This window comes from Oreochromis niloticus, linkage group LG9 (assembly GCF_001858045.2).
Source record: "Oreochromis niloticus isolate F11D_XX linkage group LG9, O_niloticus_UMD_NMBU, whole genome shotgun sequence".
NCBI classification, from domain to species: domain Eukaryota; kingdom Metazoa; phylum Chordata; class Actinopteri; order Cichliformes; family Cichlidae; genus Oreochromis; species Oreochromis niloticus.
In genome coordinates this window covers 15,062,937-15,082,091 of record NC_031974.2, presented here as the reverse complement: position 1 = coordinate 15,082,091, position 19,155 = coordinate 15,062,937, and the positions used below count along the sequence as shown (strand labels likewise).

General features: G+C 40.7%; 1 long non-coding RNA gene across 3 annotated transcripts; it reads left to right on the top strand.

Annotated features, from left to right (window-relative positions):
• Window positions 1-3,088: 3,088 nt before the first annotated feature.
• LOC106098878 (uncharacterized) lies at window positions 3,089-12,747 on the top strand. 3 transcript variants are annotated; one of them, XR_001225201.3, is made up of 4 exons: window positions 3,089-4,192; window positions 5,796-6,105; window positions 11,629-11,700; window positions 12,226-12,747. It is a non-coding gene; the product is annotated as an uncharacterized LOC106098878 (long non-coding RNA). The 3 variants fall into 3 exon arrangements; XR_001225197.2 differs by lacking the exon at window positions 3,089-4,192 and adding an exon at window positions 4,199-4,393; XR_001225198.2 differs by lacking the exon at window positions 3,089-4,192 and adding an exon at window positions 4,199-4,399.
• Window positions 12,748-19,155: the final 6,408 nt, after the last annotated feature.

Genomic DNA, 19,155 nt, shown 5'->3' with positions numbered 1-19,155 from the left:
TAAAAGAAGCTGAAGTAACGTGTCCGTTAAACCTGCAGCGTGGTGGTCAAGAGGCAGCAATTAATCACAGCTCTGTGTCCTTATTGTTGAACAGAGGACACAGAGCTTCCTGTTTCACATGTCTCTTGAGTTGTTGATTAATGCAGTGCCTCCAGCATCATGTGAAGCCAGGTTAGTTATTGGTTGTTGCTTAAAGCAGCAGGCTTGCAGCAGAATGAGGGTCTTTGAGAGACCGCCAGCGGATACTTGCTCTAACTGCTTTAATGTTTGGATCAGTTTGTTGGTGAAGGTGAGATGATTTGAATAAATTAGGATTTTTTTGGGGTGCAAGTTTAGCTCACTGGTTGAGCAGGGTGACATTCGTCCCGAGGCTTAAATGCAGAGTCCAACCTGTGGCCCTTTGGTGTGTGTCCTCCCCTTGTTTCCTGTCTCCTCTTTACTTCAAATCTGTCAACAAAGGCAAAAAACCCCAACATTTAAAATAAAAAAATAAAATAAAAATCTATATAAAATTAAGCAAATTTCAGTTAAAAGTTAACATTTTATCTCCATATCGTGAACATTTTTCCAGTTACATCAAAGTGTGCATTTGCCACAATTTTCCACAATCTAACAAATTTTTTTCAGACCAACTTTGAGCATTAATATCATAATAAATCATGGTTTTAATAGCAAAATGTCACCAATTTAACGGTTTAAAGATCGAATCACGAATTCTTTTGTGTCTGTTGAACCTAACAAGTAAAAAAAAAAAAAGAAATAAAAGATTAATTTGCCTGAGTTTTAATTTGTGTGATATTTTCTTCATCCAACTGCTGTTTTGTTATTCATTGCTTAAAATCTATATAATTTGTTACATTATTTGCGATTTTTCAGGTGACAAAATAGGACTAATTGATGATGTAGAAGTATCAAATGGGATCCATTTAGCATCAGTCCGCCTCATCTGTTGTTTTTGACTCATAAGGAGTTTTGAAGACTGGACTTTGTGGTTTTATTTTGCAGTGTGATCATTAAAAAATGTTTTGGTGAAAGTTCAACAATGAATGAGAACAAAAGTGGCGCATAGATTTCTGAGTTTACGAGGTGAACCTGAATACATTTTCTGTTTTTCACAGTGAACCAAAGGTCAACATTTAAAAAGTGACGTAGAAGCATTTTTAGGTGGAGATAACATGACCACACCTCTCAAGTATAGGTGGTGTGACGTAACTGAAAGATAAAAGACAGCTGGGGGGGTTATCTATGTATTTGTGACGCATCACTGCAAACGTAAGACAAACATGCATTCGTATTAATGAGAAAAGTAATCTGCGTGTGGTCACGCCTCCAACGAACCCAAAAGAAAAACTCATGCTCACGTTGTCTGAAATTTCACATTATTTTCAGAGCACGTCAAGCAGCATCTTAAAATAAACAAGAATTTTTTTTTTTAAAAACAGAAGCATGGTTTTAGTAGGAGATTTCTCTCCAACACCACCACTGTTTCAGCCCACAGCAAACAGGTGAACTAAAGGCCAATAAATCATGCTCAAAGCAAAGGAATAAACCAGAAACGGCTATAATCTCAGCCATTTTCTTTAACTGCTGTAACGGTCTTCAACTCACCTGCCTTACCCTAACCAAAAACATTTGTGAGCTGAGATTATTAAGTAATTTCAAATAAAACCCATGTTTATTTGAGCTATCCACATTATGTTGGGTCTTTTGAGCCAGGTGGTAACACAAATGGTGGGAAAATATATCCCTGGCCCCAGTCTCCTGAAACTAGTAGACAAATTAGTAAATCGATTGCCTCCAGACTAATTACAAGTGTGCACGGTTAACTGCACACAGTCAAAGTAGCATCACAACAAGACACACGAGGTACAGTCGAACAAGTGAAGGCTGACGGCACTCACAGCACCAAAAGTGGTGGCAGCAGGCTGCTCACACTGAATCTGACTCACTCTGACTGCCGAGCTGCTTCTTTTTATTTGGCAGAAACGGCAGTGAGGAGGAGACGTCAGGAGGGGCAAACGGAGGATCCAATCCTGGGTGGAGGTTTGAACCTACTGGTTAACACAATGAAACCAAGGGAAGGTGAATTTCTGCCAATAGATGGAAACTTTATTATTTGCACTCTGGGAAAATTCACATGTACAAATGTTTTAAAAGTCACTCGATCTTTTACACACTTAGAGAAAAAACTGCCTTCCTTTAAAAACGCTTTTTCATTCATTTCATTACAAGAAGAACGTTTGATACCGTTGCCATCGGGAAATTTTTAGTAGCAAATCTGTATGCAGACATTCGTTGCACAGTATGTGTGGCCGATAAAATCAATGAATGAATAATAATTTGTTTGCTTGTGCGCTTTTGGTTTGCATGTTCCACATTTTATCTAAAGTCTGTCACGCAGTCCACTGATTGACTTATCGGACGGTGCGGTCAGAAGGTCATGACCCTTGAAAAACACTGGAACTACATTAGAGGAAGTTGTGCAGCTAAACTTAACATTTTTACTGCTTTATTAATTCATAAATTTCACATCAGGACATATGTGGCTCCTTTAGATGCTTTTTTTCCTCCCCTTTGGCTACCATAGCGATCCTTCGTTATTAAAATCTGAGTAATCAGATCTTTCATCTCTTGTGAAGTTCATTTGTCATGTGTCACATTGGTATGAAATTCATGCCTTGACTGCTTCCGCTTTATTCCCGTGTCTTCCTGAACATGCCCGGCTGAAGCTGCTGCTGCTGCTTTTGCCCTCTGGGCACAAGAATACATGAAATTCCTCGTGACATTGGGAAAAATCAGACACGGTGCAGCTTCATTATCTAAAGCATCACATGGTTCACGGTTGGGTCAATCAGAAGAACTGACATCATGGAAAATGTCAGAGTTGACATGAGAAAGACTTTTCATGAAAACGTTTTCTAAAGTTTGAACTCTTTAAGTTCATGTTTCTCCTACGTTAGGACATTAGGGGAAATTAGGGGCCTAAAAGGAGTGGAAAGACCCAAACTTAATTTTATTGCTGGTTATCTGAGGATGATAATGGTGTCATTCTTAAAGCAGGAAATAAGCACTGTTGCATCAGCATGCTAATGTGAGGGCTGGTTGTTCCTTTATTGGATTTGTGTAGGACGTTTCTTAATGACTGGATGTGGAGATGAAAGAAGAATAAACAGGAAGAAATTCCACGAATGTTGCCGGGAACAGTATCAGCGTGACCATATGAATCATATCCCTCTTCCAACTATTTCTACTGTGTCATAGAACAATTTCACGCAAATGTACTCATTAGCAGAGGAAGTCAGCAAAACAAAGCACAATGTGGACAAAGCCAGTGGTTTGTCAAGTTAGATTATGACCTGGCGTCCTCTAGGTGACCCCAAATCGGTAGATTGACTTTAAAGATTCTCGGATGTTTGCTGCATTATCCACGTAGTTCGGTTAACATTCACAATAAAAATAGGTTAATAAAACATTTCCTGAAGCATGAAAGTATCCTTGTTTGATCCCAGCCATCATGTGAAGCTCACAGGAAGTAATAGATTTGATTTTTAGTATGCGGGTTTCAGTTTATGCGTGTTAAAGCAGCTTTTGCAGGTATTCTGCTGGTCTGGAGAAGTGGCACCTTGACTCGAGCATTAATCCTTCCAAACAAAATCGTCATCATGCAGACTTAAAGTATTTTAGGCAGATAGAGAAGAGATGGAGACCCGAATCAGGTGATAAAGAATAGGAAGGGAAGCTGTGCGTAAACCTTCTGTTTATGAGTTCTAGTCCTGAACTTTGAAACAAAATTCAGACACCTTGATAGGTCTGATTTATCCCTAAAGTATGGAGTGCGCACAGCTTATTAACCCCTACGCCAGTGTGTTGTGGGCTTTGTGACAACTATACATTATTACTGAAAGATGGCAGGAGTTTTAGTCACATGAAGGAGCACATGGGCATCTGGATAAAAGGAGAAGTGAAACGTTTCCTGGCTTCACCACCCACCTCACACAACTCTGTAATTCTCTAAAACACAGTAGTTCTGTCTCAGCTGTCAACACTGCCATAAGACGGCTTCTTCGTAACGATGAGACACGTGACAGCGGCACTGTGTGACGCTCCTGGATGAGAATGCATTTTTTCGGTATTCGCAGTTGCAGCTTGGCACATGAAAGATGGCCCATCACCTAAAGAAAAGCGGAAAAAAGTGAGTAGAGGTTATTGTGCAAGCAGCCTCAACCGGACTGTGTCATCTGTGGGGAGAAGCTAGTTTGCACTTGGCGTTTTTTCGCGCCAACGGCGACGTCACAACCGCAGTTGCACGCCATGTTTTAGTGTTGCTTCAGCGAATCCTCCACCTGAACACAACCTGGACATCAGTCAAGGGAGGAGATGGAAGGCAGTTAAGGTAGAGGTGGGCATGCAACGCTGGTGGGCATCGCAGCAAGCACACGCTGTACACTGGTGATCTAAATGAGACACAAACGTCTAATGATTGGGGGCTTTTTAGCTGAATAAGGTTGCACGTATGAACTGCAAAAGAAGAGAAAATAAACTTTAATCAAAATGAATCCAGGCTGATCGCAGCAGACCTTTGTGCTTAATATTCACACAAGATAGATGTGGTCTGGGATGTCACCTTAAGGAGAGACGCTACAGTTTATCCACACAAATCTCTATCAGTGCAAAGTTATTTTCAAAGGACAGCCCAAACTAATATCTCAGACTGCGCCGGCCGACTTTGAGTAACGACGCTGAGCTGTCGAGTAACGTGAAAATAAATGTGGATCAGCAGGCAGATTAATGATAGAAAATCCCACCCGACAACAAAATAAGCATTCATTCATGTGCTCCAGTCCACACTGGAATATACAACCGCGATCACTACCATATACACTAATGATCACTTTCATTAGATGCAGCTCTGGTGTCAAATCTGTCATTGAGAGGAAATTGAGCACGGTTTTTCCTTTTGGTTTAAATCACTCAGCTAAGGTTTCACTGAACACCTCATGTTTCCTGTATGTGTCAGATAGGGATGTTTTGTTTTGTTTTTTATTATTATTGTTATTATTTTTAAAAGCACTGCTCCAAAATGAGACAATCCAAGGTTTCATGAAGGACTATCGCTGCGTGAGTCTGAACACGCCCGTTTCCCCCCCTCTTTGTCCTTGCTCGTTCTGAGATTGGGGGGAAAAAAAACCCGGGTGACCATTCATTCTGCTCCTGCACCTGTTTAGTGGCGCGTCTTTCCCGTTTTACGTCTTGAATTTACAACCTTCAGCTGGAGGGACGACCTTTCACTCGGCCTCTGTGGCAGAGAGGCAGCAGCTGTGGTGACTTCACTGGCTCCTCATGTAAAGAAAAAAAGATGCTGAAGGCGGGTGTTGGGGGTTCTCTTCTTACACCTTGAACTTGATAGCAGCTCGATATGACACACACTGCCTCCATCAGCTGTTAGTATCTATCTGATTGAGCTGATTTCAAAGATATGAAAAAGGCGCATTCATTCCTCCCTGTGGTCTCATTTGTACCCATTCATAAGAGTCAAAGAGAGGCAGGAAGAGCTAAGTGAAATGCCCACAGTTTTTCATATGTGTGGTCCCCCTTTTCTTTTCTTTTTTCTTTTTTCTGTGAGAAGGGAAACATTAGCAACGCTGACTCATTACAAAGAGCAGCTGAAAAGTCTGAGCCAATTTATTTCTGGTTTGGCAGAGAAAGGATAGTGTAGCACACTTCCACTGAAATTACAGCGTCACAGTGTGAGATGAAGCTTCAGCTTTGTTTTGTTTTTTCTTTTTTCTTTTTAGGAAGCGCTCTCTCAGCCCGCTGGCTTTCCTCTGCAGCAGCTGTCGGTCAGCGTCAGTTGGTGTATCTCGGAAACACAGATCGCTAATGAGGCTGGAGCTCTCGAGGACTGCCTGGCCCTGAACTCAGCATCACACGGTGCTAAGTGACGAGGATCCCCTGCTGCACCCAGGGAGGGTTATGCATCTAAAACGTGAATATTATATACGTCACGTCAAATCAGGAGACGGGTGCTCTCATCTGCAGCTTGAGCTGTCTGGCTTTGAGATCTCGCTGTGCTCGGGGTGGTCCTGCAAACTCAGGAAAGTCCAGGTTAGGTCTGCTCAAGAGGTTTTGGGGTAATGAGCTTGTTGTCGGTGATGGATAGGTCGCAGATCGCGCTGGCATCGGCACTCCTTTACATTCCTGTTGGTTCAAGTTACAACAGAGACATTAAGCAGCTGGAGTGGGATGAGTTTTAAGGGGCAGACCTTTCATTCGGATCGTATGAAGCAGATGTAATAACATGCAGATCCTCCATAAACTATTACTAAATTTGTCTGGATTTATCTGAGTAAAGAAGTGGCTTTGGAGACTTCCACATTAAGCCATCCAGACTTACAAATGTGTCTTCTTCTATCAGGTTGAGCCCTCTTCCAGGTTAAAGTGACATGGAAACCTTTGCATTGGTGTTTCAGCGTGGTGCAGTTAGCTGATATAAGTTACCTCTATGAACTCTGGTGTATGCGAGGGAAGAAAATTCAGTTGCCTTCGATTTATCTGTGATTTTTCGTTTTAATTATCTGTGTAGCCAAGTATGTACGCAAAATAACAAAATCCACATAAATCAACATAAATCCAAGTTACTGACAACCAATTTGTGAAGTGTGTTGGAATCTGAATATCCTCCAGTGAGATGGGTGAGATCCAAGCAGCTGTGTAGGTGGATAAACATGAATAGCTGTTGCTATTGAGACAACTGAAGACATGAGTCAAAACAGAAGCAAATTCATAATCCGTAATTATGGAAAGATTAGGGATTAAAACACAACTTCAGACTCTGACTGGACCAAAATCACCTCAGAATTAAAGCTGTTTGTCACCAGATGTTGGCTGTGATACAGTTTTGTTGTTTACTATCTTTAAAGGTAGCAAAGAAGAAGCAATTTACATGATTTTTTTATGTGTTTTGTTTTATGTAGGTATGCAGTACTGTGCAAATGTCTTGAGACACCCCTTATTTTTTGATATGTTGTTGTTATCAGGCAGTTTGTACAGTTCTGATCAACTCAAAAGTTGATATTTTGTAAGACCACCTTTGTTCTCTTAAGAGAACTTTCTTGTAATTTCTTTAAATAGTGTTTAAAAATAGTTCTCCAGGCTTCTTGAAGGACATTTAAAGCTCTTTTTCTTCTGTTCTCTGTCACGGTGATCCCACATTGCTCCAATAATGTTGAGGTCTGGGCTTCACTGTGTGTTTCTTCCACCCATGTACATGCACAGTACAGTTGAATAGATGCTTTTTTTTGTTTTTAATAGAGATCTGATCTCATAGTTCAGTCTTTAGTTTAGAAACAACAGGTTGGAAAAAAGAATGTCTGCTATTTCTCTGAGGAAAACGCTAGAAACGCTATAAGGACTCGTAGCATCAGAAACATTATAATGAAGAGACACGGCACTGAAACAGTCCTTAACAGAAAACTATGGGAGAGTTGCATAATGTCTCTTTGAGGTGTCCTCGCCCTAAATAGACAATCAGCAGAGGAACATATAATGTTGCTGTGCTGACAGATGTCTGCTGAGTGACAAGACTCTGCTGCACGCAATGATTCTTAATTATTAGACTGAGATCTATTCTAGCTTTTGTAAATCCTTTAAAAGCAGAGTCACAGGATAAAGAAATTATCTCTGACATGGCGACAAAGAAATCAATTGTAGCGAGTCCTAATCTCACATTTTTGAAAATACAAGGGCTGGAGAGTAAGTTATCTAGCTTATGGCATCACGCAACCAAACGTAAGCCTCCTTAATGGCTTAAAATTTGATTATAGAGAATTAATCTGTCTTCTAAACGACCTTCATTTATACATGAAAGATGAAAATAAACACACACAAGTAAAACCTTCTAATAACTTTCTGCTAATTAGTTTAATTATTTAAGGTAGAGAAGCAGCGTGCATATTGGAAGAACATATTGGAAATCCATTGCACGGTGAGGCTGGAAGCTTGTGAATGAATGTTCGGCTTATTAAAAGATCAGTTTGATTTGACAGCTAATGTGGAGCTCGTAACGCTGACTAGTCCATCCATCCATCGGGCTAACACAGAGAGACAGACAACCCAGTTTAGAATTAAAAATTGTACGGCACTTTCATTTATGCTCTGAGGCAATTTATACTTTATAAGCAGCAAACTAACCCCACGTATAAGACTGAGGTAAATGTCTTTGTACTGTGGGAGGAAGCTGGAGTTCCCAGAGGGAACCCACACAAACACAGGGAGAACATGCAAACTCCACACATATGGTGGAGTCAAACTCAGGACCTTGTTGCTGTGAGGCAGCAGTGCTAACCACTGTGCCACCGTGCTGCCCCTGCTGAGAATTCATAGCGCAGAATTTGACTTTTTGTGGATCTCAGCCAACTAGTTCTCTCTGTGACCTATTGTAGACGTGACTCCCTTCCAGCGCCACTGTTATCAAATGACTGACCTGGTTTATTCAACATCAGATGAATGGGATTTCCCGCAGTGCAACAAAGTCACTGTGGGAAATGTCATTCAGGCTGCATGCTTCAGTGTTATACCTGCGGTTAGTTTGCTGCTTATAAAGTATAAATAGCCTCAGAGCATAAATGAAAGTGCCGTACACCATCAGAGCCAGATATGAGCACGTAGCGCCAGCCTCTCCATAATGCTTACTATAAAGGTACATATGACACTCTGCTGGTGGGATCACTCAGCTGCACTCAGATACCAAACTGCAAATAGGGGTGAGATCACGTGAAGAGGCAGTGGGGCACGGTGCCAGCCGGGTCGTGTTGGTTACAACCTCGCCCACATTCCTTTTAACACTCAGTCACCCGCTGGAAATACATTTTCACTGACACGTGGCTTTCCTGCTTTAGCAACCGCTCAGCTGCCTGGGGAGCCAACCACTGTGTGAACCGTGTAACGCTTCTATAACAGGGCAATGATGGAAGCACCAAATATGTCAGCGTGACAAGATCCTCTGTTATTTAAGTGCTTTTAAGGCAACATATAAGTTTAATCTGATGTCACCACACACTCACTTGCTTATCATTTCAGATAAAACTAAATAGATAAGGGGAAAATGCAACCTAGAGTTTGTGTGCATATATTTTTTTTTATTTCCTTTCCGCTTATTAAAAAAAAAAAACTAATTTGGCAGGTGTCTGTGGGCTGTAGTGATGAAAGTGGTTAGGCAGGTTAGAGCCAGACCTTTGATGATTACACCAGTGTTGTGCCGCGTTGACGTCTAACACCAACCAATCATGTGGTGGTGTCGGTTTTATTATTTTAAGGTTTTCTGATGTGAGACATATTTACACCAGTTGTTTTCGTGAAACACCCTCTATGGACAAGCAAAATCGTTTATTGTTAGTTTTTCCATTCGAAAGAAAAAAGGTGATGTCCCGGACTGTTGTTGTTGGAGGGTTTTTTTCTTTTAAGCAACCTACTCAAACTTAAGGTGACTCAACGCCTTCGTCATGTGATTGGCAGATTTAGATTCCTGAGTAAATGCCCCATCAGGGGCAGTGACAGGAAGTGGAGGAAGACTGTGGCAGTCCCAGCAACACTGTGCTGCTTCTTTTATAATGCTGCCTTCAGCTTTATGCCTGGAAGCTACATTAAACTGCCTGCCTGAGTGCTTGTTCACCAAATTCATTCGTTTATTTAGTTACAGCTGGAGAAACTTTATTAGAAGCTTTGTCCAAACACAAAGAGCTTTGGTTTCACTCAATCCTTGACCTCGTAAAAGTCACGTGTTTTGAACTTGAAATGCCATTTAAACTATTCACATTTGATTAAATCGTGCATTAAATAACCTTACAATGAGAAATGTTGAAAGCAGATGGTTTATTAGGGACTCATAGTTGAACCTAATGTAGTTTTGTCTAGTAATACCAAAGATGACAGCCTCCAAAGGCGTGCACAGTCTAATCAGTAAACCTTTGTCTACAGGTGATTTTACACTTTCATGATAAGAAAAAAAATGGGCGGATCGATCCAAATATTTATAAGATTGATACCAGCGCTGATATAGGTATTGGATCGATACTAGCACAATACTGTTTCTATCCTCTAGAGCCCATTTCCATTAGCATCTACTCCTACTCGGATTGACTCGCCACTACTGGTTTTCTGTTATAATCTAGTACCTCATGTGCGTGGCTGTCATCATGGCAATGCTGCTGAGCGTCCCGTGATGTAATTAGTATGCAACACAAACGCTACAACAAAGGTGGACGTAGAGGTGACGATATACCTGCTGCTCGGTCTGTGGCTTTTCGTCAGACTCGGAGGACCACAGTTTTTATTTTCATGAACGAGATGCTCTCATGACTCATCAAGTGACGTCACTGACCAGCCAATCAGTGGCATGCAGTCTGACAATCTCACATTTTAGTACCTGCTTGAATCGCTTGGAACACCGGATTGTGCACGTACTAAAAAGTACCTGATACCAGGTACTGTGACCTAACTGAAGAGTCAATCCGAGTAAGTACTAATAGAAAAGGGGCTTAAGTTCTGTACGTAGCCAGATGACGGGCACATTTACATTCTAGGTCTCCAAAAAAACAGTTTCATAATACATGAAAAGATGAAAGGTGTGGGTTTTTTGTTCTTGCGTAAATAAAAATCACAGAGGTTTAAATACAATTTTTATCATAAGAAATATTTACTAATGTTCAATATTAATATTAATCTAAACACAGCAAAATATAAATAAAATGTATTTTATTTTTCTTTAAAAGCATTGGCAAACAGTTCACAAATTCCAAAATTTGTTATTTCTACGCGTTTTTAGAGAGGATGTCAAGTATTCGCAAGTGGTTGTGGTCCATAACCGCCGTTGACTGTACTGTACTAATGTATCTGATGCCAAAGCAACGTATGACCTTAACTATTTTAAGACACTGGTCAATCAGAAGAAATCAAACAATAACACAGAGGACAGTCCGACGTCAAAAAGGCGATAGAGTCTCGCACCGTTGACGTTGCGAGACTTTGAAAAGCTCCATTTTCCATGCCCTAAAACGGCGTTTACATGTGAAGTAAAGGCCAAAACGTATAGAAAAGGCTGTGTTTAGGGGCTTGAAATTGTTTAGGCTGGATTAGTTTGAGCTTGATATTCATAATAACCGGCCAAAAAAAAGCAGATCTCAGTGTATTGGTTAAATCATGATTCAAGAGTGTTATACAATCATTTCAACACAGTCTCACGGTAGTTTGTGAAGTAGTCACAGCTTCTGATCTATTGATTTGAGCGTCAAGACGCGAATTTCCCACCCTGTTTGCATGTCCTTGAACACAAATTAGTTTTTATCTCTCAGGTCTCATCTGTACTGATTCATATCCACGGTGGTGTAGCAGGTCACGCTAGAGACCCAAGTCCTGCATGTCATGAATCTATATTACTTCTGACTTGTTTTTAACTTTAAAGGGCTTAGATTTAACAACAACTGATTACATTCAGCCACTGAAACTTCCTTATGTCTGGTATTGAAGCTAAACTCAAGTTTGGCGCTGTTTAATTGACGTCAGCTGACATAATTGACTCACTTGATTGGCCGATTATCTCTGCTTACTTGCTTCTATGCATTTTTATTGCAGGTACGATTTGATTAATGTGGATTTTGGCTCGTCTGGACAGAAACATCAGCAAGGACACTGCGGACGTAAAATGTAAGATGTGGCGGTGCGACAGATTAATTGCAGGAAGCATATCAGGGTGATTTGGGTTCACTAGAAGTCAGAACTGATGTATTTTTAGCCTGTGTGAAGAACCCGCTCAAAACAAAGAGGTGACACCTGCAAAAGGAGGCTATTTATTTTCAAATTCTGGCAGTTTTGTGACCCCACATTTGAGCTCAACGCAGCTTTAATAGTTCCCAAAAAGAAGAGTAGAGCTTAACTTTATTTAGATCATTTACTTGTGCTAACTGGAAGCCTTAAAGCCTCGATCTTAATCTTGTGTACTGTTGGACAGATAAACTGAGCTTTGGGCAAATGTGTGAGTGTTAAACTTTCCCCGCTCTCATCTGAATTTCACAGCAAATTTAGCACTGACTCCCGAGTCATAATGAAAGGACAGCTCATTTGCAGAGTTGAAAGTTTTTTTCTTGATAACTTGCATTATGAAACTAAGGTTTGTCCACAAACAGTCACATCGGGACTCTGACTCGCTCTTGTTTGCCCTGTGTTTCGCAGGCTTCTGCTGCTGCTGCTGTGATGGTGGTGTTGCAGACCCCCCATGCAGGCCAGATCTTTCTGCAGCTTCTGCACCGACACATGATCTGACTAGGAAGGATGCAAAGGTGGAAGCAGACCGTGCTGGATTTAGTTTCACAGCATCTTACTGGAGCAAACGCACACAACATACTGCAAGGTTTTCAGTAGTATCTACTTCCCCCTTTTTTTTTCTTTTTTTTGTTTGAGAGGACACGGATACACCCTGACTGGGCCCCTGTAGTGCTCTACATTGTGGTTGGGAAGTACCTAGTTTTACAACTGTCATGCTGGCCTGCTTAAAGGGACAGTGCTGATCAATTCGAAGCACATATTCAGGGGTCTTTTAGTCACCCTAACAAGGGGGGTCACATGGATGTTTGAGTCGTCATTCCTCATGTGAGGAATGTGCAGTCCGAAGAGCCGCTTTCTGCATCAAGCACTGCATAAAAATACTGATTGATATTTGTTAAAAGAATGTCTTTAATAAAAAGTTGAATTGAATTGGGTGTGAGAGTTTCCTGCTTTTGAAAAACGAAAGAGAGAAGACTCACAACTCTACAGGTTCTTTTTAGTCTGAATGCATAGTGGATTTGTTTTGAACTGTTGATGAAAACCAAATTTCCCCTTGTGGGACAATTAAAGGATTATTCTATTCTTCTATCCAACCATTCTGAGGTGAAAGGGAATCTGCCATGCAATCATTTCTAAAATCACAAATGTGTGTTTTCCAAGTGTTTTCTGGCACTTCACACTGTTGAATGGTTGGAAAAAGCTGCACACTTTGTCTGAATAAATTTCTCAGCATTTATGAAGCCAGAGTCCAAAAAAGCGAGTTAAGTGCGCTCATTACATTGATGCCCGTCCTGGGTGTTCTGCATCACTGCCCTCTGTTTACAGCTGCAGAGAGTGAAAGTACTTAATCTGTACATGAACTCTCTGAACTACACAATGAGGGTCATTTACACACAATGGGCACCGGGCACTGTAATAGCACTTACTACGAAATCCTAAAACGACACACACGGAGAACTTCAGGAATTACACGTTGTCCTGCAGAATTCCCAGAAGACGCTGTTGATTGAGGTCCTGGCCAGAAACAGTTCCAGTGTTAAAGACTTGGCACATAATAGATAACACATCTCCTGATGGCAGTATAAAAAGAGCAAATGCTCATCATCTCTGATGGAGTAAACCCAAAAAATTGACACCAAATGGTGCTGCCTCTGCTCTGTGGCTACTTTTAAGTCGGGAGACGTCATTCCCATCAAAAGTAAGAAGCATGAACGGTGATTCAGGAAAACGCGATAAATGTTGCAGATTGTTGCCACTGTACCACACAAATGCCTATTTCTTTTCCTTTTTTAAAAAAATTATTTAGCTACATGCTTGGTCTGTGCTTGCAGGGTAGCAGCAAAGAACGTGTCTGACTCGGTACACCACAGATGATCCATGATAGCTTTGCCTCTTGAATCCACGCGACACCACATTTATGAAATTCTGAAGGTTTCTTTTAAACAAAGGCTCAAACCAGTTTGATAGCGATGATAAAACTGTGACTCAGAGTCTCTATTTGAACATTTTTTTCCAGTTTAAAGAACGTAGAGTTTACCGAGCACCAATTGTCGAAGCCATGTTTAGATTTCACGCTGCAAGTGATTATTAAACATTACAACCACTCTCACTTTCAGTTTCAGCCTCTTAAGTGGAGCGATAATTATCTGGCTAAATGTGTGTTGAGTCTGTGTGATTGTCTTGCGCTACAAGACAATCATTTTGAACGCTACAAAAAAAACTCAAGGGAAAAGTACTGTCATCAATAACATGCTTAAGAGAAGTAGGACAGACTTTAAACATCTGAATGGGAAGCACCTAGATGTTGGTAAGCAAAGAGTCCTGTACTGTGCAAAAGTCTCGAGATACCTAATTTTTTTAAAATATGCTACTAGGAAAATGACAAACTGGTACAGCAGCTTATTGAAACGTGCAAACATGCACATTGTTTTTTCACCTTTATTCTTCAGCACAGCCTGAACTCTCTTAGGCTTTCTTCTCATTCTTGAAGGACATTCAAAGCTCTTCTTTGGATTTTTCTGCCTTTTGTTCTCTGTCAAGTTGATCCCACACTCCTTCAGTAATGTTGAGGTCCAGGATCTGCGGAGGCCCATCCATGATGATAGAGCTCCTGTGTGTGTTTTATGCTTGTAACTGCCAGTGTGTTTGGGATCACTGTCATGCTGAAAAGTGAAGCCACTGCCAACTAGTGGTGGATGGTGAAATGGTGGATCGAAATCTGATGATATGCTTCTGTGTTCATAAGCTAATCGATTACGAGATCTCCAACACCACAGCCCCAAACCATGACTTCCCCTCCACCATGCTTTACAGATGATTATAGATACATTTGATTTGAGTTAGTTACTCAATAAGACCTGTTATAATTTGGCATACCTCAGTTCTTACCCTTAGGAATGGCGTCTTGACAGCCACCCTACCACTGACACCATTTATGATGAGTTTTTAGCAAACAGTAGATGGATCAGCACAGTGGCACAGTGGTTAGCCTCACAGCAAGAAGGTCCTGAGTTCAATCCCACCATCAGGCGGGGATCTTTCTGTGCAGAGTTTGCATGTTCTCCCGGTGATGGATCAAATGAAGGGCCAGATGCATCTCTCGGGTCTTTCTTCTGTTTCTTAAGGATAAGACTTTCACATGCTGTTAATCTGCTGTAGATATGTTATTTAGTTGTACTACCTATTCCTTTGTTCTCCACTTGTCTAGTTTCCTCAACTTTAAGGACAGACTAAACAATATGGCCCATTTTCTGCTATCTCTTTAGGAATTACCTTGTTTGTCAAAAATACTACTTTATGTCTGTCAAACTGGTATTTTTTGGTATTTGTCATAGATTCAAGTAAAGAAGCAGTGTGTTTTCTGACAGGCGGCTAGTAACAAAGTTCCTCAAGATAGGAAAAAAACGGTCTCTTTGCTAAGTTATGCACAGACAGAACAATGATTCATTACTTGAGTTTTATGCCTTTTTAATGCCTGAATGAGTCATAGGTCAGATATAAGTGGCTTCACAACAACAACAACAAAGCATTTCTCTGAAAATGGTCAGGTACAAGGACTGGACTGAAAATGGGTGAAAAGGCAGCAAATGTTTAAAAAAAACAAAAAACAAACCCAAAATTTTAAAAGAGCTTAAGAAAGACTACTTTTTTTAAAATTAAAATCCTTGGAGTAAAAATATTTTAGAAAATAAAGAACTTTTGCACAGTTTTATATTTATTGCCCAAAATTAGCAATTAGTTTCAAAGCACATTATTATCTGTAGTATATTATCTCGTTTGAATAAAGGAACTTCCTCCCCAAAAAACAAAAAGAAATCTTTTAGTAGGATTAAAATGGGAAAAACCGAGGGGGAATTCCCATTTTAGCAGTTCATAACAAACTGAACAACTGAAGCTTAACATAAAATTAATCATCATGTTTATTTAAAACCTTTCATTTTTAAAAGGAAATGATTACCACTACTTTCCTTTTGCTTTTGTTCTTAGCGCTAAGCTAAGCTAACAGTTTAATGGCTGTCGCGTCATAATTACTGTACAGACTTGAGCGCTGGCTTTGATCTTCTCATTTTACCGTCAGAATCAAAGCACACACTGCCTTTTATTTCCGGTATGTGTTGAGCTATTCCTTTAAACCGCACAGCTGGAGGTGAAGTGCCATGTTCGTATGAATGGCCAGCACTTCCAGTTCCTCCTCCAGGTTTGACTGCAGAGCAGGTACGTCTGGCTCATATCATCTTAGCAAAACATCCTTTTCTCTTCTCTCTGCCCCGCAGAAATCTTTGGATGTGGTCAGCTAAGTAATGAGTAGTGAGTCATGCTCACTAGACTGTATATCCTTCTGTCACCATCACTTTTTACTTTTATCTTGTAACCGAACCCCTGTTTTGCATTTAGACCTCCCTACTTCAGCTTTCACTTGAACCGCTCCGAAGCAGCTTTGGTCGTTCTAAGACGACTGTTATGCTCGATCGCCGCCATAAACTTTGCCGGGTCAAGCTGCCTGGTTTTTTTCTTTTCTTCTTCTTCTTGTCAAGGTGTTGGATCTAGAAGAAAAGCGAGGAGGTTAAACAAACTCAAAGCTCATTGAAATAAACCTCTGTCAACTCCCACTCCCTATTTCTGAGTATAGGAATGCGCTGTTGTTGCGCTTCACATCCCACGCAGAATTGCTGCAGGCCTTCAGGTAATGAATGAACAGGGGATGCCCACCCAGCAACCACAAAACAAAGAAAAGTGGGCACACTCACTCCCAGACTGGTAAAGGATGACTGAGTTTCCCACCACCGTGTAACCTCACCGTGTCATTTGTCAGCATGTTTACTGCCCGCTATTCATCTTCAGCGTGGAGATCTATACTGACTGATTTAATCATTAATTAGTGAAATGCATTCCTAAAATTTTAAAATAAACATTTTTTTCTTACTGAAAAAGTATCTAAAATAAATTTGTGAGTACAGATTGTCTAATAATGATTGCTTAGAAATGGTTATGGTGTGATGTGAAGTATTCGGGATCAGTTAATATGAAGTCTAAATGATGGGTAGTAGCTGCACTGGCACTTTATGCACTTGTTTTACAGTCCACTAACTTTAATGGAAACCTGCATAACATGTGATTATTATTTTTTAACTAGGTCGCAATAAGGGAGCAAGGTGAAGTAAAGGACAGAGCGACAGTCTTACAGAAATGTGAATAGCGGTAGGGCTGTCATAATGTGACAGCCCTACCGTCCCCTCTAAAAGCTCATCTACATGTTTTAACGTGTCTCTTTAAAACCAAAAGTCCTTCTTGGAGAAAGTCTTGCCACCCGGCAGCCAGTAGGAACAGGCACTCTGTAGAGACGGGTGGCAAAATGAGAGAAAAGTCAACATCACACGCCTGAATTGAATGATTTATTCAACACGAGTATATATTGAGACGGGTGGAGCAAAGCTCTTTCTTGGAAACACATTTCTGTGTAAGTATATATGTAAGGCGTGTGTTTGAACACTTAGGTCAGCAACATGTGTAATCATCTCAGATTTGTTATAAGTACCTACGAGTAGCTCATCAGATTTATTACAGTTCTTGAGGTAACGATGAAGGTACAGAAAACAAAACCTATGTGCCCACTTTTCTCAACTCCAACAGCAATCCCAGCATCCTGTGTAAAAACTCCTTTATACACTTGTTGGACAGTTTATTTGGGATGAACTCCCTCCTGTTCCACATCTCAATGGTGCTCTATTGGACTGAGATCTGGTGACTGTGGAGGTCATTTGAGTAAAGCAAACCTCACTGTCAACCACTTTTAGATTATTTGATTTTTGTCACGTAGTGCGTTATCGTCCTTTTGTCATAGAGCGATGCACACTAATATCCCCTACAGCATTAAACCAGCAGCCAGACAGACATCAAGACTCATCAGACCAGACAACATTTATCAGTCTTCTGTTGTCCAGTTTCGGTGAGCTTGTTTGAAGTGTTGCTTTAGTATCTTGTTCATAGCTGACAGGAGGTGCGCAGGGTGTCGTCTCCTGCTGTCGTAGCTCTTCTGCATGTGGTTATTTGAATTAATCTAGAGATGGTTGTGTGGGAAAATCCCAGCAGATCAGCAGTTTCTGAAATACTCAGACCAGCACGTCTGTCACGAACAACCATGTCGCGATCAAAGTTGGTAAAATAAATTCTCTTCTCTGCTCTGATGCTCAGTTTGAACTTCAGCAGGCTGTCTTGACCATGTCCACACGCATAAATGCACTGAGTTGGTGCAGTGTGATTGGTTGGTTATATATTCGTCTTAATAAGCGGTTGAACAGGTTTGCCTAAGAAATCAGCTGGTGTGCACCAGTATCTTTGATCTTTGCTATTTAAGTAGATTTCATTCTGAGTATCTGGACCTCGCAGCTTTCCTGCTCTCTCTGACATTACACTGCAAGTTTCCTCTTTTTAAAAACCTTATAAAAACCCCAATCCTTGTTCGTTGGCCTGTTGGCAGTTCATCCAACCACAGTTAAGCTTTCAGGAATTTGTCCGTTTTATCGCCGGACTGACAAGACGATACCTTCATACAACAGAAAATCTTTGTAAATCCATGATTTTTCTTCCCTAAAACCTTCCCAAGGCATGACTTAAATCATACAGAAAAGAGACGTAAATAGTTAAATCAATGATTTCTTGCTTTCTATACCTTCAACAAAAAATGCGTTCTTTCCATTTTTCAAGGGCTCTAAAGATGGTCCTTGTGGCTCTTGGTTAAAGGATGAATATGTCTAAAAAAAAATTTCCTTCTTTGAACTGAACATTTTTGAGAGTCTTGAGGAAATTACATTTATTTAAAATTGATTAAAAAATAGAGCGAATTCCCAAGTATTCCTAGTTAACATCTTGCAGCCACTCACTTTCATGCTGTAACCCATCAGGAACCACGCATTAACCACTGCTTTAGATCTAGAACAAGCAAACCAGTGAATGAATGAAAGATACAGAATCACCTTTGTCTTTATCAGGACCTTCTTATCTTCTCAGAGATATTTTTGTTTAAATCTGCACAAATGTTTTTCTACATGATAACAAGTTTCCTTATTGTCCACATCCAGAGTGTTTCAGGTCAGGAAAATGTCTGACAGTCTGACCTTATCTGTATGTTCACGCCCTGTGTCTTTTGATGTGGCTGCTCTGTTTGTTCACCAGCGCCAGCAGTCTGCTCTCTCCCATTCAGCAAACTGCCTCCTGCTAATTCCCTCACTCTGACCGGGCAGCGGCCATTGTTTCAGTTCCACACCAGCAGCTGCGGTCTCATTCACACCTCGTGAGCTGCAATCACCAGCTACAGAGCGATCTGCAGCACCGCTGTGT